The sequence below is a fragment of the Phacochoerus africanus genome, chromosome 16 (genome assembly GCF_016906955.1).
Source record: "Phacochoerus africanus isolate WHEZ1 chromosome 16, ROS_Pafr_v1, whole genome shotgun sequence".
NCBI lineage: Eukaryota > Metazoa > Chordata > Mammalia > Artiodactyla > Suidae > Phacochoerus > Phacochoerus africanus.
Window position 1 is genome coordinate 51,353,337 of NC_062559.1, and position 23,009 is coordinate 51,376,345.

The 23,009-nt window shown below is 47.3% G+C and overlaps 1 protein-coding gene across 2 annotated transcripts in view; it reads right to left on the reverse strand.

The window, feature by feature from the left end:
• The window catches only part of HECW1 (HECT, C2 and WW domain containing E3 ubiquitin protein ligase 1), a 407,661-nt gene that overhangs the window by 20,059 nt on the left and 364,593 nt on the right, over positions 1–23,009 (reverse strand). The window lies entirely within an intron of this gene.

Consider the following 23,009-nt stretch of genomic DNA (forward strand, 5'->3'; position numbering starts at 1 on the left):
CCTCCACACGGGGCTCTCTCCTGTCTCTTTCTGTCTAACTAGTTTCACTTAAGCATGGACTTTGTGATTTTTCTCAGAGCCTCCCACTTGGAATTTCCAGGTAACCCATCTCTGCTACCTTGCACGAGGCTCTTTTTAGACTCAAAAGGTTTCATACTCCGTAACTGCTATAAAAATGGTTTACAGGAATAGATTATCTGATTCTGTGATAAGTATAAACAGTACTTCAAATTGCCACATTTAAAAGTGTCAATTTTTGGAGTTCCCTGGCGGCCTAGCTGTTTAGGACTAGGCATTGTCAATGCTGTGGTCCGGCTTACTGCTATGGCCTGGGTTTGATCCCTGGCTCGGGAACTTCTGTATGTCACAGGTGCGGTCAAAATGAATAAATAAATAAGTAGACAAATAAAAGTAGTTGATTTTTTTAAAAATTAAAACAAGATTTATGGCCACACCCACAGCAGAGGGAAGTTCCTGAGCCAGGGGGATTGAATCTGAGCTGCAGCTGTGACCTATGCCACAGCTTTGGCAATGCCGGATCCTTGACCTACTGCACCAGGCCAGGGATTAAACCTGCACCTCTGCAATGACCCGAGCTACTGGAGTCGGATTCTTAAACCACTGCACCACAATGGGAACTCCCAGTTGATTCTTTCTGCATGAAATACCATGTAAATATTATTCACTCTGGAGAGACCAGAGGCGAGCAGAACCTCAGTAACGGGGCTCTGGGGGCCCATGGAGCGGAAGGCTCACGGGACACGTCCTTGAGGTCAGGGTGCTCCACTGGTCCTGCATTCCCCACGCTCTTTCCTGACCCCCCCAATAACCAATGGGCCCCTAACATGGTGGCCACACTCTTGCGTAGCCCATGCAGGTTCACCCACTCTAACGGATTCTAAGGCGTCACAACTGATGCTCCTAACAGCAAGGTGGGCTGTGACCATGCAGCAGAGACAGCAAGGCCACCCCAAGTGGGGAGAGAGCAAACATCAGCACAGGGGTGCCTGCTAAGAGCTCGCCGTACTTAGAGGTGGCCCTGGAACACGTGGTAAAGAGAAGCGGTCATCTCAGCAGGCAGGCCGCAGAAATGCAGTAGGTGAGATTATGATGGGAGAGTTCTCTTTTCAGCTCAATGTTAAAAAATTGATTATCTGGATAAATTGTAAATTCTCCAGCAAAATATAAATTATTCAAGTCTCCTCAAGAAAGAGCAAAAACTTAAATAGGCAACTAACCAGAGCGTAAATAGAAAACTTTGAAGAAAAAGTTCTATATCCAAAATTGATGACGGGGCTATCCACACAGGGGCAGAAAACACCCCACTACTTAGATAGTTCCAGAAAGCAGAAAAGAGTGGAAAATGTCTTAATTCATCATTACGAGTGACCATAACCATAAAGTAGAATCTGCAAAAGAGCGAAGGAGAGAAAACTAAAGACACCTCATACATACAAATGTCACAAATAAAACCCAGGAAACACGACCGGTCCAGCCCCCAAATGACACCAAATGATTAACGGTGTTTGATTTCAGGAAACTAAGGACAGTTTACTCTTAGGCATTCGATTATTAAAATCAATTACAATGTCAAAAGCCAAAAATTAGACGGCTTTTCTATTTTGTTAGAAGTTGAAAATTACTTGAAAATATCCACCATCAATTTCTGAAGGGAAAGAAAAAAATCTTTGTAGTAAACCAGGAATCGAAGAAAGCTTTCTTACGTAATAAAGAACCTTGATCTCAGTGTTACACTTGACAATAAAAATACAGAAGCATGTTGGTTAACACCTCTCTTCACAATATTCCATTTGTTAGAATCACTGTGATCCATTACAAATGGAAAATGTGAAACAGATTAGAAATAACTTTCATGGAGTTCCCGTCATGGCGCAGTGGTTAACCGACTAGGAACCATGAGGTTGCGGGTTCGGTCCCTGCCCTTGCTCAGTGGGTTAACGATCCGGCGTTGCCGTGAGCTGTGGCGTAGGTTGCAGACGCGGCTCGGATCCCGCGTTGCTGTGGCTCTGGCGTAGGCTGGAGGCTACAGCTCCGATTCGACCCCTAGCCTGGGAACCTTCATATGCCGCAGGAGCGGCCCAAAGAAATAGCAAAAAGACCAAAAAAAAAAAAAAAAAAGAAATAACTTTCATGAATGTAATTCAGAAAATGCAGGTGTCCGTATGTTCGCAGCAGCGCTATTCGCAATAGCCAAGCCATAGAACTCTAAACGTCCATCGACAGAGGATTAGATAAAGATGATCCACCAAAGAGAATGAAATAATGCCATTTACGGCAGCACAGACGGACAGAGAGATGCTCATACTCAGTGGGATAAGTCAGAAAAAGACGTACAAATATCATATGATATCACTTGTATGTGGAATCTAAAATACGACACTCACAGACATGGGAACAGACTTGTGGTGGCCAAGGGGGTGGGGAGGCAAGAAGGATGGAGTGGGAGTTAGGGGTTAGCAGATGCAAACCATTATACATAGAACGAATAAACAGCAAGGTCCTACTGTATAGTACAGGGAACGACACTCGATATCCTGTGACAAATCATAATGGAAAAGAACATTTAAAAAAGAACATATGTATATGCAGAGCGGAATCACTTTGCAATCGAGCAGGAACTAACACATTATAAGTCAACTGTATTTTAATTAAAGAAATAACCTCTATTGAATGCCTATGGGTCCAACACATTCTATGTTAGCTCATTAATCCTGGCAACAGCTCTAGTTGTTGACTCCGGCTATCTTCACTTCACAAGCAATCAAGGGTCAGCCATCGGCCCTGGCAAGTGGTATAGTGAGGACACCGTCCCATACGTGCCTGATGCCAGGCTGAGCCTTTTCCTTTGTGTCCCCATGGAGAAGCCGGGCCGCAGAGAGGTTAATCCTCGGGGCCAGGGGCCAGGCTGCCTGGCGTGTGACCTCGTGCAAGGACTTCACCTCCTCGTCTTCATTCCTTCTTCTGGAAAGCGGCACTCTTTACCTGTTGGCTATTATTATTTTATGTTGACATCTGACCCCACTTTGCGCCTATTAGAAATCCACTGGTTAAAGGAAACTTCAACGAGCATGAGCCAAAGGGAGAGTCCAACATAAGACCCCGGAGGTGTCTTGAGGAATCCAGGGTCAGGAAAGCAGCTGGGCGTATCACAGCTGGAGTGAGGTCTCCCTCCCTCATTCTGTATCTCCTCTTAGCTCCTTGCTGCGCACACCTGCTCCTTTTTTCCCCTCCCACTGCCACACTGCCCATGTTTTTCAGCCTGGAGTTCAGGCTCCTAGAGACACCAACTTGACTCCCTCTGATCTTAGGTCCAGATTTCCAGCACGATTCCCTGATTCTCCTAGTTCAGGTCGGGTGCCCACCCTGGACCAATCATGAGTGGTCAGGAAAGCAGGGTCAGGGGATAAGATGCCAGAGTCTGGTGTCGCGCTCAGCCCTTAGCAGCTAGGATTGCTGCCTCTCCTCCGGAAAGGAAGGGGGATCAGATGGAGGGTGGCAGATGGGGCTGTTTTGAGCATAGGGCACTGCCATGCAGACCCCTGATGGAGAATTATCTCCTTTGAATGGAGCAGAGCATATGATGGCATTTCTAAAGACAAAACTATATGGGTTTCACAGGCTGATGGGGGCAACTTGGAGGCCTGCAATATTTTCTTATAGCTGTGCAAGCAATCTCTGATAATGTGGTTTGGCTTTATCTAAACACAGACAGGATGGCTTGTGGCCAAACCAGTACCTATAGCAAAATGTATTCCAGAATGAACTCTAACCTAGGATGTGTTTGTATAACGCCTAGCACAGTGACCATACAATTCAAATCCAAACAACAGCTTAAAAGGCAGAGATTAGAATGGAAAGCCTTTCCCTGGTGATTGTCCCTGCAGTGACAATCTCACGAATGAGAAAACCCCTGCCAGGGCTTGGGTACCTCCTTTGTTATCTCACCCAGCCTGAACAACTGCTTGCTGGGAAGTTGAAACAGTCAATTTCAATGGGTAGGAATCAGGAGGTGGAAAGAAAGTCTTTTGCCTCTGGATTGATAATTGAAAAAACTATCCAGATAACTTAAGGAAAAAAAAAAAAGGGGAGTTCTCGTCATGGCTCAGTGGTTAATGAACCCGACTAGTCACCATGAGGTTTCAGGTTCCATCCCTGGCCTCACTCGGTGGGTTAAGGATCCAGCACTGCTGTGAGCTGTGGTGTAGGTTGCAGACGAGGCTCGGATCCCACGTTGCTGTGGCTGCGGTGTAGGCCGGTGGTTACAGCTCCGATTCAACCCCTAGCCTGGGAACCTCCATATACTGCGGCTGCGGCCCTAGAAAGACAAAAGACAAAAACAAAAAAAAGAAAAAAAAAGGTTCTAGTTTGCTCTAAGTGATTTGGCACAGATCAAGAGTTCCAAGGATGAATGGAAGGGAGTCCTTACAGAAAGATCAGCCTCCCCCTCCCCTGCCCAAAGTGGGCATGTATTAGTTTACCATCCAGGCCCAGGGGTCTCCAGTTTGAGAGCTCCCACGTGTGACCCTCCTGGGCCTTAGGCCCCCTTTTCTCTCAGGGGACCCGTGAGGGTTTCATCTGATACAGGCTGGGACTTGGGACCCTTGGCTGCAGTGGCTGCACAGCTTTTGCACCCAGAAAACATCTCCCCTAGGAACAAAATACAAAGAAACCAGAAGAGACTAAAAATGACTGTGTGCGCCGCAGTTGGGGCAAATTATGGGCAGGAAGATACAACAAACTAAAAATCCAACTGCCACGTCTGAAGAGCCAAGAGCAAAAGCAGGATGTCAGGACAGAAGTAGGGTACTGTGCATGCCCCTTGCACACAACACCACCAAAGGGGTGGGCAGAGCACCTAAACCACCTCTGTGGCCTGACCCCTGGACCCGTCCCTATCCTTACCCCGTATAAGGAACCAGCTGGCTTCTCCCAGGGAGGAGAACCTGTTGCCTGTTTTTGCTCTCCCTCCAGCGGCGGCAGTGGCCCCAATAAAGCTTTGCCTAAATTTCTTGCCTAGAGGCCAGCCCTACTCCTGGGTATGGTATGCCTCCTTTTTTTTTTTTCAGAGCTGCCACTCTTTTTTTTTTTTTTGGCTTTTTGGGGCCACACCTGCTGCACGTGGAGTTCCCAGGCTAGGGGTAGTTCAGAGCTGTAGCTGCCGGCCTACGCCACAGCTATAGCAACTCGGGATCCGAGCAGCATCTGTCACCTACACTACAGCTCATGGCAACACCGGATCCTTCACCCACTGAGTGAGGCCAGGGATGGAAAAGAGCCTGCATCCTCATAGACACTAGTTGGGTTCATTACCACTGAACCGCAGTGTGAACTTGCTGGGGCTGCCCCTCTTGAAGCCGTTCTGATCTCAGCATGTCCCCAGGGAGGGCTACTGTGCAGCAGGTTCTGAGGCCACCGTCCTGGGCCCCAGGTTCTGCCCCAGATGAGCTCTACTGAGTGGCTTTGCCCGTTTTTAATTTGCTGGTAGGAAAACAGCTCCGCCGTGTTGACCTGCTCTGGTGAGAGGGGCCTTGCAGCAGAGTCTATGGGGCCCTGAGAGTTTCACGGGTCTGCTTTTGAAGTTTACTCATCGGCTTTTCATCCCTAGGCTGGCCAAGTCCCGGTGGGCGTAGGGGGCCGCTACCCTCAGGCATTCACATCTGAACCTCAGTGCTGTCGGCCACTTGCCGGGCTGTTCTTCTGCTTCTCTTGGGCTGTATTATTTCTGGGGACCCCAGATTCCCTGCTTGCAATCTGCCTTCTGTTGGCCCCTCTTTGTGAGCATGTGGCACAGGCCCACGTGGTGAGATTCTGGCGAGGGGCACCGGGCCACTTCTCTTCACAGGTAAATCAGCAGATTCACGCACATGCCAGCTGGAGGACAAGAGGAGACAAAGCATGCCCCCAGGCGTGTCTCAATCCTCGTGCCAGCTGCATCAGGCTGGGTCCCACTGGGCCCTCCCCCACCCCAGGTGCTAGATGGCGGGTCCCAATTTTTTCTCCAGTCTGGCCACCTGAAGAACGTGACACTCTGATGGATCAGGAAAACGAAGCCTCTCTCCACGAGTCATCCTCAAATTGGGGGAAAGAGAGCGTTTCCCTCAGATTCCCTCTCGGGTGTAATATGAAAACTCCCCAGGAGATTCTGATTTGCTATCACCTTCAGAAGTAGTGCTGACTTTTTAAAGACACCGGAGCCATTTTTTTTTTTTTTCTATTTGTTTACTGATCAGAGATTATTCCACAGAAACTCACTTGGACCCAAGACATCACAAAAAGATGATCATATAGCAAAATACCAATAAGTAAACAAACAAGTATATTTTGGCTGTGCCCATGGCATGTTGAAGTTCCCAGCTCAGGGACCGAATCTGAGCCACAGCTGTGACCATAGCTGCAGCAATGCCAGGTCCTTAACCCCTGTGCCACAGGGGTAACTCTAAGAACCCCGTATTTAACAGGACAAAAATCTTCTCTATTGAAAGTCAGTCAAATATGGGTCTTGTGGAGTTCCTGTTGTGGCGCAGTGGAAACGAATCCAACTAGGAACCATGAGGTTGCAGGTTTGATCCCTGGCCTCGGTCAGTGGGTTAAGGATCCAGTTGCGGTAAGCTGTGGGGTAGGTCGCAGACATGGCTTGGATCTGGCATTGCTGTGGCTGTGGCGCAGGCCGGCAGCAACAGCTCTGATTAGACCCCTAGCCTGGGAACCTCCATATGCCGCTGGTGCAGCCGTAAAAGGACAAAAGACAAAAAAGCGGATCTTATGAGAAGGCTGGGTCTTTTCCTTTGGGGAGGAACACGTGAGTTTACAACTAGATTTCTCAACCTAATCCCACCCACACTGTGGTTTATAGAAGCGTCCCTTGGACTAAGATCTTTTCCAATCCTTGGTTTGCAAGTTCTTGTTTTTGTTTTGGTATCATCAACCCTTATCCTCTTGCCAAAGAAAAATAACAGAATTGTGTATTTTTTTAGGGTAAATAAAAATATAAGCAAGACAGACAATATCGAATAGGAATATATCACCTCCATCTCCTGCGGCGATATCTTTGACCCTGGCGGGTCTTTCCCCTTGAACGCACACATGCTCATGCAAATGGGGTCACCACGCCACTGCTCCCCTGAAACTTCCTCTTTTCACATCACAGCCCAGCCCAGTGACCCTCACATATCTGCAAACATGGGTTTCCATCGTCCAATTTAAATACCCCTCAAGGTATTTCATTTCTGAGTGTTCTCTGCCTCGTTTAGCCCCCCCCCCCGGCCCCCCATTCTGACGGAAACCTAGGTGGTTCTCACCGTTCTCGTTCTGCTCGTAGGATCAGAGGAGCAGCTACCATCAGCCCGTCTGCTCTGGGACCATTGGAGAACCTTAGAAATGGGCAGAGGTCACTCTTCAAGCATCCTCATCCAGCCCTCACCAGACGTTTGGGAGATGAACTTGAGTTGCCCCTGAGAAAGGCAACTGCAGCCTCTCTGAGCTTTCCCGCCAACGCCGAAGGAGATCGTGGCAGAAGGTCTGAGAGCAGCCAAGGTTACCGACAAGGGTTTATCTCGCTTCCATCTGGGTTTTGTACACTGTAGTCAGTGTCCAGGGGTAATGGAGTTTCACACATTTCCAGCACGTCTTCCCACATGGCTTAAAAGGCCCAGCAAAGACCCGAGTCTCCCTTTGAGTGCATCACTGTTTGCTGATTCATTACTCCTTGGGCTGTTTGCCAACATCCCAAGAAAGGCAGTGTGGCGGGGAGGACGACACTGCAGGCTCTGACTCAGGCTGCCTCAGTTGAACTCTTCCGAGCTGCGTGACTTCGGACAAGGGGCTTACCACCCACAGGTCTCAGTTTACTCCTCTGCACCATGGGAGCACAATGGTACCTACTGCACAGGGCAACTGCGAAGATGCTGAAAGACTGCCCAGGGATTAGCGGAGGCGAGCCTCCCTGGGTGCTTATCCAGAGACTGGCATAACCAATCCCTTATGCCAGGCTCAGAGGCCTAGGGCTGTTCACCTAGGCTGGGCTGAAGGGGGAGAATGGGGACAGGACCACAGGACCAGCCCTCACCCTCCTGCTGGGGCAGAACTGCAAACTTTTGCTCTGCTTACACAATCGAGATCGGCGAAACTGAGTTAAACGGAAACTTATCATCTGGTTTCATTCCAGTGGATAAACTGGGCAAAGCTACTGAAAATTTCGGAAACATCATTGGAAGCTGATTTGATTAGGCCAACTGTTTACATTTCCAATATCCAGAGTAGGTCTCTGTCCAGAAAGATAGACAGAGAGACGGAACTGCAGAGAAGACCTGTGGTCACTGAGTCAATGTATGGAAGGATGTGATGAATGGCTTTTTTTTTTTTTTTTTTTGGTGGAGGAATGCAGAACTTCCCCAGCCCGGGATTGAACCTGCGCCACAGCAGTGACCTGAGCCACAGTAGTAACAACACCAGATCCTTAACCCCTAGTGAATGTTTTAGCCCAGAAGCTCCCTCTCTCCCTCTTCAATCTAATGAAACTTCATGGTGGGAACGTGTTTTAGCAGGAAGTAGTGTGTAATGATTTCACGGTGTGCTTTTCGACGGATTCTTTAAACAAAAGCAGTTTGTGTAAGGGCCAAAAAATCAATCATGAATTTTGGGAGGTGGATTTCTTGTTCACAGGGCAGATTTATGGAAGGGGAAGCAGGATGGTTTGCCCAGTGAATGGAATAAAAGACCTAATTACCTTGGAAGGCCATTTTGGAGAGTGGAACAAGACACTTTGAAGAGGCCTCTAGTGAGTCCGTTACAGCAAAGTGATATAAAAATGGAATAACACCCTGATCCCAAGCAACACGCCAAGTCTGGAAGGTTCGGCTGTGGTGTTTCTGGTAGTTTCATCCCCTGGCATAAAACTTGGGCCCCAAATAATTGTCTCACAGTGTCTCTTAATTCTGGTGACCTTCTCAGTCTCTTTCTTTCTCCTTCTTCTTTTTTTTTTAATAGCTGTATTGGTCACGTATGGAAGTTTCTGGGCCAGGGGCTGTACCCAAGCCGCAGCTGCAACCTACACCGCAGCTGTGGCAATGCCAGATTCTTTAATCCACTGTGCCAGGCCAGGGATTGAACTCATGCCTCTACAGTGATCTGAGCTACTGTGGTCAGATTCTTAACCCACTGAACCACAGCAGGAACTCTTCAGGTTCTCCTTGACCTGTGAGCCATCAACCTCTCTCTGCCTGACTCTTGGCTTCTGCACCTTTTGATGCTTCACCACTCAGCATCAGGGGTGCCCTCTGTACCAGCTTTAGCATTGAGAGACCCCAAACTGGTCCCATCTCCTGGCCTTCTTGCCTGGGAAGGGGGTCAGGTGGTACATTAGGGAGCTGCAAAGAGTTAGATACTTGGTGATAATGTCCTTAGCTCTTGCTGGCTTTGGTGAGAAGGTGGGGGACGGAGGCAGATACAAGAACAGCTGGCAGGACACTGAGGTCTGCTCAAAACCCAGCACCTGGGCTGCAGACTTTGAAGGCTGCTTCCAAATGCTATGGCATCTTTTGGAGCATAAACACCCGGGCAAAACCAGCACTGTGCTGGCCGGTCCCAGGGCCTCAAAAACATTTTCTTGAGTCACTAAATGAGGCCAGAGAGCTTCTAAAACTGCTCCTGGGCTGAATGCCTCAGGCCACCTCCCAAGTTACGATCTCTAACTTCATCCACCTGTGCAATGCCTTCCTCCTGCACACTGACAACCGAGTTCCAGAAGGTTCTTTCTGCAACAATCATGTCTTCCACCCCTTCCTGGCAGTGGACCAGGACTTGCAGGGATTAAGGTCCTTTAAGAGGTCCTTGTGGTTGTCAAAAGAATATAGCTGGTCCCTCAACTATTGCAAGGTTGATATGCGCTGTCCTGTGCTCTGCAGGGTGTTTCATACCACCCCTGGCCTCTACTAGTGAGAGGCTACATGCTAGTACCATGCATCCCTCCAATGTTGAGATCCACCAAAACTGTGTCCAGTCATTTTGAAGTCTCCTGGTGGCCTAACCAGCCTCTCAGGGGCAGGATACCCTAACAGGGGATGGTCGTCTCCTTCCTGGCACATGGGCACCACCTGCCTTCTCCTGGACTTTCTGAGGCAGAGAAAGTCACAACCCCAGGCTTTGTGCTCCACGCTGCACTCATCTGAGCAGTTTTTGTCCCTCCCTGATTCTCCAAGTGGGCCTTCCTACCTGGCCCAACATCATTTTAGACTCCCACCTAGAACTCAGGCTCTAGGTCTCTCTTGGGAAACAGACGGGAGGGGAGAATAATTCCTCCCAAATGCATCCGATTGTGTCCTCCTTTCTGAGGGGAGGATGTCTGATCTGAATGAAGAAAAGGAGTGAGCCTCCAAGGAGGCAGAGCATGATGAGCTAGGGGAACAGCGATGCCTAAGGTGGGAACATATATGGTTCATTTGAACAACAGTAAAGGGGGCAAAAGAGGTTGGACCCTGGAGAAAGAAAGAGAGGATGGTAGAGATACCCCAGTGGAAGATGGAGCAGGGCTGTGGGGTGTATGGAAGAACGGTGGGTTTTATCCTGAGTGTGATGGGAATCCAGTGGAGGTTTTATGCAGGGACCTTGTAATGAACTGATCAGTGCTGGGAATGATTGCTCTGGATGCTGCATGGAGAGAGGTGAGTTGGCAAGAGTGGGAGCAGACAGACCCGTTTAGAGGCTCCTGCAGTCATCCAGATGGGGAGTGATAGCCCCTTGCCACAGGGTGGTGGCAGAAGAGGTGATGAGGTCAGATTCAGGATGCATTTTCATGATAGGGCCAAGAGGATCTGCTGACGGATTGGATGGGAGGTGGGAGAAAAAGGGAGGCAGCAAAGGCAGTCCGTGGTCTTGCACCAGAGCGATTGTGCAGATGGCGGTGCCACTTCCTGAGACAGGGAACACCAAAAGGGAAGGTTTGGAAAAGAAATGTGAGCGTTCTCTTTTAGGCCTCTTAATACCCGAGTGAAGCCGCTGAATTCACTCACAAAGAGTCAGTATTTCCAGGAACAGGGCCGGGCTGCAGAGGCTCATGTGGGGTCATCGGGAGGGAGATGGCATCTGAACTCACGTCACTGGAGATCACCAAGGACGTGCATGCGGATGGAGAGGTGGACCGAGGGCTGAACCGAGAGGAACACAACATCTGGGGGTCTGGAGGATGGGGGGGTGACAATAAGGTGAACTCGGCAGAAAGAGGCAATGGGCTAGGAGAGGAACCAAGGGATGGGAAAAAAGGAAGGAGGCGGAGACCCTCGGTGCCCAGGGCCTCTGAGAACAAGCAGTAGGAGGTCTGAGATCTGGAACCCTGATGGGAGCCGTTTCTGTGGAGGGAAGGGGGAGGGAAGGCTGGAGAGAGGGGAGAAGAGGAGGTAGGGGAGGTGAGTACGGATAACTCTTTGGTAGAGTGTTTCTTCAAAGGGGAGCAGTGACTCAACGTGGAGGGTGGAGGAGGGTGTGACCTCAAAGGAGGCTTGGGTTTGGTTTTAAGTGTGAGAGAAATTACAGTGTATTCATGCATTTTTAATTTCACCCAATTTACCAAATGCCCATGTGCCAGGTGCACACAAAGATACGAAGGCACATGTTCACTCTCAAGCGTGTCCAGGACGGTAAAGGGGGAGATACAGCAGTGCGGCATCTCCTTACCTTGTGCATGTGCTGTCCAAGAGTGCACAGGATGTGGGACCACCCCGAGAGGGGAGACTCAGCTGATGGGGGAGGGATTAAATCTGGGCAGGGTTCCTGGAGGAGGTGACGACTGAGATGAGCTTTGAAGAAGGAGTAGAAGTCAGTCAGCTTCAGAAAGGCAGGGAAGGGCTTTCCAAGCAAATCAGATCACGTGACAGAAGAGGCAGGAAAGAGAAAGGAATGTGTTTAGAACCAGAAGAAATTTATGAGGACTGGACCAGAAAGAGACAAAGCAGCAAGATCTGGGCTGAAGAAAGAGGAAGTGGGAGGTCCTGGGGCTCTTATTTTCCATGCTAATGAGTTTAGCCTTTTTTTTTTTTAAATTTAAGTTAATTTATTTATTTTAGGGCCACAGGTGCAGCACATGGAAATTCCCAGGCGATGGGTTGAATTGAAGCTGTAGCTGCCAGCCTCCACCTCAGCCACAGCACTTGGGATGTGAGTTGCGTCTGCAGCCGACACCACAGTTCATGGCCACTGGATCCTTAACCTACTGAGCAAGGCCAGGGATCGAACCCGCAACCTTGTAGATACTAATCGTATTCATTTCCACTGAGCCATGATGGGAACTCCAAGTTTAGCTTTTAAATTGTAGAGAGTGGGACCCACTAAAGGGCTTAAGCAAGGGAGCGACAGGCTTGGTTTGGCATTTTAGAGAAATCAATCTACGGCCACGTGAAGGATAGATTTAAGGAGAAGGACGCACTGGAGGGCATTATAATAGACCCAAGTAATTGTGAGGAACACAGGGAGCTTTGTGTGACCAGAAGAAGAAAGGAAGGATGACAGAAAGTGGCTCACGGGAGAGATTAGATGCTAATTTGGAGGTGACTCTGTTTAGAAGGAAAAAAAGATGAAAGAGTTTGATGGAGTGCTTGCTGTGGCACAGTGCGGGAAGAATCCACCTGCAGCGGCTCAGGTTACTGTGAAGGCTCCGCTTCAGTCTCTGGCCCAGGAACTTCCATGTGCTGTAGGTGTGGCTGAAAACACCAACAAAAACAAAACCAAACAAAGCAAAAAAGGTAAAAGAGTTTGAAGCTCAACAGAGGGGTCAGGCTAAAACTGCAGATTTAGAAGTCATAGTTTGACATGGAGAGAAGCTTATAAAACAGTAAACTTTGATTCCATTGCTATATTTCATGTAAAATTATATCTTTCCATCTATCTGTCCATCTTTCCATCCATCCATTCATTGGTCCCTCCATCCATCCTTCCATCCATACATTTGTCCAGCCATCTAGCCATACCTTTGTCCAGCCAACTGGTCATCCACCCAGTAAAACAGCATGGGGGGACTTGAGTCCAAATAGTAAAAGCATTTATTTCTGTGTAGAGATATTTCCTTATGCATATTATGTTTTTTACAATGCAGGTGGACTACTGATGTCATAAAATTATACATATTTATTTACGTGTAATAGAGATACAAGGAAAACTGGAAGACACAGATGTCTGTGTCCTAGAATCTAAGGGCGCAGACTTTTAGGGAAGAGTCCTTACCCACTGCCACGATGTTTTCATTAACATCGGGAGCGATAAGAGTTCCCTACGTTTGTGATCAGGTGCCCTCTACTGCTCAAGGAAAGATCAACTTTGGTGCTGACTACTGAATTCAATTTCAGGAGGTGAAGAAGAGAACAAGGGAAAGGAGCCTTAAACAGGGGGAGAGAGTAAAGCATAAGGATGGATGAGAAGGAGAAAGGTGCCTGAGCAAGGGCATGGGGGGATGGGCGCCTTGGTGGAAGGATCTGCCTGGAGCGGGGGTGGGATGGGGGTGGGGTGGGGGGTGATGCAGGCAAAGTGTCAGGGCGGGGTGGTACTGGTAGCTGCGGTGGGAAATTGAAGTGGTGCCCTCAGTCTTCCCACTTTAGGGCCACATAAAGCCATCTCCTCAAACTGACCAGTCTGATTGGTGGTGGCTTTCAGGCCAGTGAATGAAAGATGCATCAAAGGACAGGTGAACTGGAGAGCCTGCTGAGGCTGAGAGTACGATTTAGAACTGCACCATCTCTCGGGATCATTTATTTTTAACTTCCTCTGGTCCTAGGGGAACAGGAAACAGCTCCGGCGTTGAACATGGAAGAGTGAGTTGTGCTATTCATCCAGGGTGGTGTTTTGCCCATGCTATGGTGTGGGAGCACCGAGAGGAGAGGGCATCGCGTGCACCTGGGGTGAAGGACGCTGTTGTGCCAGATGGGGGGTGGGGATGGTAGGTCGGAGGAGGTGTAAATGAACTTGGGAGCAGCTGCTGTGGGGGAGGAGGTGGGAACACTGTCTGTGGAATGACTGAGGGAGGGATTTCAGAGTTTTCAGTTCAGATATGGCACAGTTCTGGGTGATAATGAGGTTGGGAGGGCCAGTGTGGGAGCAGGTGGCTGGAGAGCAGTGTAGGTCAAAGCCGCTGGGGTTTTTTAAGTTAGGTCTACTCTCTCCATCACCTTTATCCAGACAATTGTCCAACAAATGGGTAAAGAATCACCTCCCTTTTGCCCCCACCCCCCACCCCCGGGCAAATTGTTCAAACACTGCAGATGCAAGGCCTGATTTATATTGGGTTTTCATAGTTTCCCTGTGTGTGGAAACAGCGCTGCAAATTGGTTGAGAAAACTTGCAGTTTTTCTTCATCTGTCATGAAAGAGACTCTGCCAACACAAGATAATGACAGGATATTATCTTCTGATTGCCAATTAGCAACTGAAATGAATGTCTAGCCCTGGTGCCCGCCAAGTGCTCCCATTAGCGTCAGCCCTGCAGGGGGCAAAGGAGTAAGAACAGGGCTGCCCGTTCCTCGACGTGGGACAGGCTGGGCCAAATGGGCGACTCCCTTTCAGAGACGGCTCTTCTAGAAGGTGATTATACAGATTATCTGTAAATGTGGTTGAATGTGTCCCCAACGAAGTGTCTACTTCCTCCACCAAGGAACCTGTGACTATGACCTTATTTGGAAAATGGGTCCTTGCGGATATAAGTCAGAATCCCCAGATGAGATCATCTTGGATTATCTAGGTGGGCTCTATATCCACTCCAAATGTCCTTAAAAGAAACAGAAGAGGGGAAGATACAGAAATAGAGGAAGACGCCATGGGAAGGCAGAAGCAGATCCTGAAAGGATGCAGCCGCAAGCCAAAGAATGCCTGGAGCCACCAGAAAGCTGAATGAGACAAGAAAGGATTCTCCCCTGGAGCCTTCAGACTCCCTGCTTTTGAACTTCGGTCTTCTAGACCTGCGAAGATCTGCGTTGGGGTAATTTGCTGCGGCAGCTCCAGGAAAAGTAATACAGCATTCGAGGTGAAGGGCACCCTCTCCCTTCGTCTTCTGGAACAATGGTCACGAAGCATATTACTGTGGAGTTTGCAAGTTGATCCATTAAAGTCTTACATTTGATTTCATGCAAGAGGAGACTGCATCTAATTTTGAATGAGACACAGCATCTGATTCCATGCCCAGTATTACACAGAAAAGTTGACCAAAACTTGCTGCCTGCCTGTAAGTAAAATGCTCTGACACCTGCTATATCCTCCTTTAACTGGGTAAGTCAAACAGGACGCTGAAGTTTTAAAAGATCTTAATTATCTGAGCTGCCCAAACCAGAGCTTAAAGGAAAATGAGTGTCACTGTGCTTGCTCTAGGCGGCACCCATAGTGTCTTACTGACCCTGTAAATATTGTTCCTTTCTCTTTCCTTTGAGTCATTGAGCAATGCACAATATTTCATGAAAACTGGGTCAGGTTAAAAAAAATCAATTTGATATAACCTAGACAACTTTCCGCCTTCTCATTCATTCATTCACTAAATCATAATGAGGTACCTACCGTTTTTGAGGCCATGTGCTACCTGCTGGGGGGCTGAGAGCACAGAGGCGCCCAAGCTTGCATAGAGCATACAGTCTAGTGACATTATGGTTCAGGAAATTATTAGAATTACTGAACGACTACCTAAATCTCAACTGAAATGAGAAATTCTGTAATTTCCACATGACTGGCAAAGTAATAACATCTCTGACAATATCACGTTCTCATGCTACACAAAGGCGTATGTACTGGTTCAACCACGTACCAGGAATACTTGAAGCTATTTAAGTAATTGGTTCTAAATTAATTGCGCTGGTAGAGGGGAAGTATGGAAAGCATAAACTGAAGAATATCATAAATCAATATGATGTCAGGGCTCGCAACTATGTTCTATTTAGTTTTACTCTTTTGAAAGTTTATCTACTGATGATATTTCTTTAGATCTTTGAGAGGAGACTATAAGGAGGAACTCCCTAGAAGCCTGGAGAGTAGGGGAAGCCAACCTTGGAGTCTCTGTTGGCTACTCATCATTTGAACACTGGAAGCCCTTCTTGCCCCTTTGTGCCCAGAGAGGTCCCAAGGCATCTGTCTGATCTGTTCCCGTCTATGCCCTAGGATCCGCCTCCTGGATTGTGGCACACGCTTCCTCAGAAGTCTAGAATGATTCCCACGCGTCTTTCCAAGGATATTCCAGATCCCTGGGTTTATACATCTCCACTGATGATCTCCTTCTCAGATGCTGAGGTCATTTGGGAACCTTCGTCCAGCTCTCAACTTGATTAGGGTTAAACGTTTGTCCCTGGCCCACCCCTGCAAATAGGCTTTTCAAAACTTTTTCCAGACAGCTTTGCTATTCTCAGCTGAAGAAATCCATCCTATGTGGCGGATGTTGGCCCTGGCCCTTCCTCACTCCAATTTCTGTTGCTCTTGGACTCGTTACCCTTCCCACTACTCTGTTTGTTTGTTTGGGGGGCCCATGTCCTAGGCTTGTGGGAGTTCCCAGGCTAGAGATCAAACCTGTGCCACAGCAGTGACAACGGTAGATCCTTAACCCACGGAGCCACATGGGAACTCCCCCACAACTCTGAATATGTATCTCCTTTAATGAAAATGAGTCTAAGCAGAAAATCACTCGCATTTTGAAAAACCTCTTCCAGTAGACACAAAAGTCTTTTAAAGATAAGATGTTGTTGACTCTATTAGTTCTATTTGGTATTTAAACACATCAGAAAAGGAACACATTTCACGGAAAGTGCATCTTTCAATGACTTAAGCAATAGTTCCGATTTTGTTAATTTTAATATTTAGAGTCGAGCCTGAGGACTTCTGAGCCATGACATTAGCTGTGCATTATAATTTACTCTCGGGCTTGCATTGTTACCAGGGTATTTTTATCTCCTTTGTCCTCAAAGCACATTTTTAAGGTGGGTAGCATCGATTTCCATTTACTTCATCAAGCTGTATTATATTCATTAAAAATTTGAATCACGTAATCAAAGCATGGTTTTTAATCCCCATGTTACCGCTGGGATGCTGGAGAAAGGTACGGTAAACATCCTGGTCAAATTCACTAACCTCGATTCTTGAAATCCTTTCTTCACTTTAATCCTAACACACCTCGGGAAGTTAGGAGTTCAGAGAAAGGCGTCTCCCATCCCTACGCGCAGAAGCTTCTTGCACACATCCGCACAGTGATCATTCGTACAAAAAGTGCTGTAACTTCTTCTCTAATAATATAAGCACACAGCAGAGCTCAAGGGGAGACGGCCCAGACACCAGCGCTCCAAGTCTCTGCAGTGGGGATTTATTGTTTTACAGTCTCTGCAGGGGGATTTACTTTTTAAAAGTCTCTACAGTGGAGATTTATTTTTTTTTTAATCTCTACAGTGGGAATTTACTTTTTTAAAGTCTCTACAGTGGGGATTTACTTTTTAAAAGTCTCTACAGTGGGGATTTATTTATTTTTTTAATCTCTACAGTGGGAATTTACTTTTTTAAAGTCTCTGCAGTGGGGATTTACTTTTTAAAAGTCTGTACAGTGGGGATTTATTTTTTTTTTAATCTCTACAGTGGGAATTTACTTTTTTAAAGTCTCTGCAGTGGGGATTTACTTTTTAAAGTCTCTACAGTGGGGATTTATCGTTTTAAAGTCTCTACAGGGGGAATTTACTTTTTTAAAGTGCTTTCAGTCTAGATGACATGTCACGCCCTCATCACCCTTCTCTTCCCACCTACAAACTAGGGATAATAATGTTTCAACTTCGCTTACCTACCTTGAGGGACAATTTCAGAAAAGAGTAATTTAATGTTAATAGGTTCTTTGAAGATGAAAAGCACTTCATAATTGCTAACTTCTATTATATTTTAAAAAACCCTTCTCAAAGTTACTCCTCTTTCCTTATGCTCGTAACTTTGATTAATTAAAAATAATTATCCTTTCTCAATCGCACCGTTTAAGTGCATTAGATATGATGTTCCCACACAATGTGTGTTTCAATGCTTTACCCAATGTTCTTTTTTTTTTTTTTGGTCGAGCCTGTGGCATGCGGAAGTTCCCAGGGCCAGGGATCGAACCTGTGCCACAGCAGCAACAATGCCAGATCCTTAACCCGCTGTACCACTTGGGAATTCCTACCCCATATTCTCGCCTTCATTTCTGGACCTTTATGTTTTCTAACTTCTCGCATTTTGGTAAATAAAGTGAACATTTGTTGTTTCTGCCTGCGGCAATTTCGCTTCTTTGTGTGAAAACTGTACCACCCTCTAGCCTTTTCCCTCTCAACCTCTCTGGCCCTTAAATCCGCCAGCATCTATGACAAGAGTGGGGATCCTTCCCTTGGCGTCAGAATCCCTGGGGTGCTTGTTCAAATACAGGTGCCTGGGGATTGCCCTCTCGGTGGGATGGGTTCTGGGAATCTGCTTTTAAAACAAGGTCCATAGTTGTTGACTAAAGTTTGAGGACCACCGCCTCCAAGTATGGTGGACGTACCGTTTGCAAGATGGGGAAAAAAGACGGTCTCGAAGTCAGAAGTGAAGTTTTGCCTTAGACATCCTCCAAGGTGTTCTACGCATGGGTACCCGAGAAGAAGACCATTCAAAGACTCGTCTCTGGGAGTTCCCACTGTGGCTCAGTGGGTTAAGAATCCGACTGCAGGAGTTGCCGTTGTGGCTCATTGGTAACGAACCTGACTAGTGTTGAGGATATGGGTTCAATCCCTGGCCCCACTCACTGGGTGAAGGATCTGGAGTTTCCGTGAGCTGTGGTGTAGGTCACAGACGTGGCTTGGATCTGGTGTTGTTGTGGCTGTGGTGTAGGCTGGCAGCCCCCCCCAACTGAGCTTCCAGAAAGGGCACTTCTCAGGGCTATGGATGGCTAATATAAATTAAAACAAGCAGAGCTCCTTTTGGAAAGTGAATGCACAGCACAGGTAGTGGGGGTGAGTGCTGACAGTAACCGCGTCCTCGCCGGGCGAGGAGAAGGTATTTGGGCAGCGGAGTCCAGATTCTCCGCAGCTCCCTGAGCCTGCAGATGACATCTCCCCGCTCCCACGCCACGCCCGGCACAGTCTGCATTCCCTCTGCTGGGTGCACATTCCTGCCAGCTGAGTTCAGGCTTTGGCCCTGAGCTAGTCTCTCATCTCCACAGCTAATTAGTGGGTTTGGCTTGGTCCTGGCATCCCCACTGGTGGTTTGCTCTGTAATTGCTCCCTCCTGGTCTGTGGGAGGACGGAGGCATGGCATCTGGCCCTCCTGCACAGCTGCAGGCCTTTGGGGAGTGATGGGGTGGCCTGCTGCCGGTGGGCAGGTGACAGACTGTCTGCCTGAACACTCCCCTCACCCCAGGGGGAACACTTAGGAACACCCCGGGACTCCTGATTCCGGAGGGGTGTGGCCTCACTCCAAGCTCCGCCCCACCTGAGCCCAGGAGGCAACTGCCTGGGAAGCAGATGATAAAAGCGAGTGGGAGGTGCTCTTCTGGGTGGACTTGGAGAGAATGGGAGCCTGGCCTCAGCTCAGGGGCCTGACGGCACCATGGCTCTTGCCCAGTCTCTGTGCAGAGGCTGAGTTATGCTGGCCCAGTGACGAGAGATACTTAATACTTCACTTATTCCATGGCTGATTCTGTTTTTATACAGTGACAGGCCACAGAAATATACTTTATCCTACAAAAATATTGCCACCCTTATTTAGCTATATGATACTTTCCTTTTTCCGAGCTTTTTCCTTATGGGAATATCAAAGCAGTGGTTCCAAATAGGGAGGCATTTGGCAATGTCTGGAGACACTTTTGGTTGTCAAAACTGGGGGTAGTGGTGGTGGCAATGGGACTGTACCTAGAGGGCAGAGGTCAGGGATGCTGTTCACCATTCCTCCAACACACAGGACAGTCCTCGCGATAAAGAATTGTCTGGCCCCACTGTTCTCCAAGGAAGATATACAGATGGCCAACAAACACATGAAAAAATGCTCAACATCGCTGATTATAAGAGAAATGCAAATCAAAACTACCATGAGGTACCACCTCACACCAGTCAGAATGGCCATCATTAATAAATCCACAAATAACAAGTGCTGGAGGGGCTGTGGAGAAAAGGGAACCCTCCTGCACTGTTGGTGGGAATGTAAGCTGGTATAGCCACTATGGAGAACAGTTTGGAGATACCTTAGAAATCTATACAAAGAACTTCCATATGACCCCACAATCCCACTCTTGGGCATCTATCCGGACAAAACTCTCCTTAAAAGAGACACGTGCACCCGCATGTTCATTGCAGCCCTATTCACAATAGCCAGGACATGGAAACAACCCAAATGTCCATCAACAGAGGATTGGATTCGGAAGACGTGGTGTATATACACAATGGAATACTACTCAGCCATAAAAAGAATGACATAATGCCATTTGCAGCAACATGGATGGAACTAGAGACTCTCATACTGAGTGAAATGAGCCAGAAAGACAAAGACAAATACCACATGATATCACTTATAACTGGAATGTAATATCCAGCACAAATGAACATCTCCTCAGAAAAGAAAATCATGGACTTGGAGAAGAGACTTGTGGCTGCCCAATGGGAGAGGGAGGGAGTGGGAGGGATGGGGAGCTTGGGCTCATCAGACACAACTTAGAATAGATTTACAAGGAGATCCTGTGAGTAGCATTGAGAACTATGTCTAGATACTCATGTTGCAACAGAACAAAGGGTGGGGGAAAAATGTATACATGTAAGAATAACTTGATCCCCATGCTGTACAGAGGGGGAAAAAAAAAAGAATTGTCTGGCCCAAATGTCCGTAGACTAAGAATCAGTAACCTGGGATCAAGGGACCCAATCTAGCTTTCTCTAATGCTTAATGGTGGCCCTATCAAACATACGCAGACACCCAAGGAAGGAACGATAGCATCTACATCTGTTAAAAAGACCACTGGGTACCAGCCACTTTTTCTGTACCCTTACAACCACCATGCAGAATAGGCACTGTCATCACTTTTTGATGGGCAAGGAGGCTGTGATGCAGAGAGATTGAGAAACCTACCCATAGCTACACAACAGCAGAAAATGGGAGCAGGAACTGACTCCTCTGGCTGTGAGGCACCTATGTCAGGAACTGAAAGGTGTCGCCTCTGTGTCAGAAAGCACACTCTTTAAGGGGCAATGACATGCTGCGTGATCCCGTTTCAAAGCTGACACATTTGTCTCTTTACAAATGATGCTGAAATAAGCATCCTTGTCTGTTTCCATAGGGATACAGGAGAATAGGTTTTAAAGGTCGGCACAGGAGTGCATGCCGCTTGGGCTGGACTCCTGGCAGGGCCGTTTACTAGCTCTGTTGCATTGGGCACGTGCTGAACCTCTACAGGTTTCAGTTTCCTTATTTGTAAAATAGGAGGATCATAACAGGGTCTGCAACTCATGTAGAGCCTTATAATAAGGATACCCGGCTGATAACAAGGGCTCAATAATATGAGCTGTTGTTATAAGACTCCCTACATTAGTGCCTGTAGTTCTGTGAGATTGGTTCAGGGGCCCAAGGGCATACGGGTTTAAAATTTTTAGTATATATTATTGTGTTTTTTAAAAACTACATGAAAATTCATGTTTCTATAGGCAATGCATGAGAGTAGCCTTTTACCCAAGTCCTCTTGAAAAGAGATGATACAATTGTTTTAAATTTTTGCTTTATAATAGTATGATTGTTACTTTATTTTGCATCTCCCTGGCCACTGGTAAAGCTGACATTCTTTTTCTGGGTTTGCTGATAGTTTAGATTTTTTTTTTCTTCTCTAAGCAGCTTTTTCAGTTTCTTTGCTGCTTTTTCTTGAGTTGTTTCTCCTCTTCTCAAGTTGGATGTGCTCTTTGAGATCCATATTGCAGATTTTCCTGAGCTGCAAAGATTATTTTTCAAAATCAAAGCTGGCCTTTCAACTTTATTTATGGCTTTTCTGCCATAAAAAGTATTTTCATTTTTTTAAAAAAGTAGATTCTAGGGTTCCAGTCTCTACCACTCAAAGTTCATTTTCTGTTCTTCATAATGTTTATATTCTCAAACATCTATAAAGTCACCTAGAGTTTCTTGAAGAAATCTTACTCTTACATTTTTTTTACATGCATTTTCAAATTAGAGAGGAATTCAGCCTACTTTTTTTTGGTTGCGGGGCCAGTGACATTGGCACCATTAACTAAACGGTCCATTCTTTTCACTTTTGTCATACAAATCTCTACATCTTTAGGTCTATTTTGGCATAATGCAAGTCTCTTTTCTTTTCTTTTCTTTTCTTTTCTTTTCTTTTCTTTTCTGGCTGCCCCGTGGCACATGGAATTCCTGGGCCAGGGATCAGATCTGAGCTGCAGTTGCCACCCAAGCCACAGCTGGGGGCAATGCAGGATCCTCAACCCACTGTGCCAGGCCGGGGATGGAACCCATGTCCCAGCTCTCCCAAGATGCCACCAATCCTGCCGCACCACCGTAGGAACACCAATGTCAGTGTTTTAAAAAGTGTTGGAAGAGAAGTGTTCTAATAGTTTTGAAAACTTTGTCAGAAGTTTCGCACAAGTTCTGAAGAAGCTTCAGGAATGGTTAAGAAGTGAACATAGTCACAACCAGACACGCCCTACTTGTGGGGACTTCTCGCCTAATGTGTGCCTGAGCTTCTCCAGGAATTGCTGGGAAGGCTATGCAGATTCAGCCGGAGCTGGAACCAGGGAAGCTCTTGCAGGTGTCTAGGAAGGAACCCGGGCCTGCTATTGGCATGGTGTGGGGGCGGGGAGCTCATCTGATCCTTGACTCAAAAAGGACACACTGAGCTATTCTGTCAGGGGGGCCCTTGGAGGTTAAAGGGCCGAGAGACGTTCAATGGAATCTCATGATATTGTGGTTTCTATCCACTAATTCAGACCCTGCAGATGTGGCCAGGGATATTTAAAGTGTGTTATCCAGGCCTTCTCTGAGTCCCATGAAACTCTACAATTATGCTTAATACCC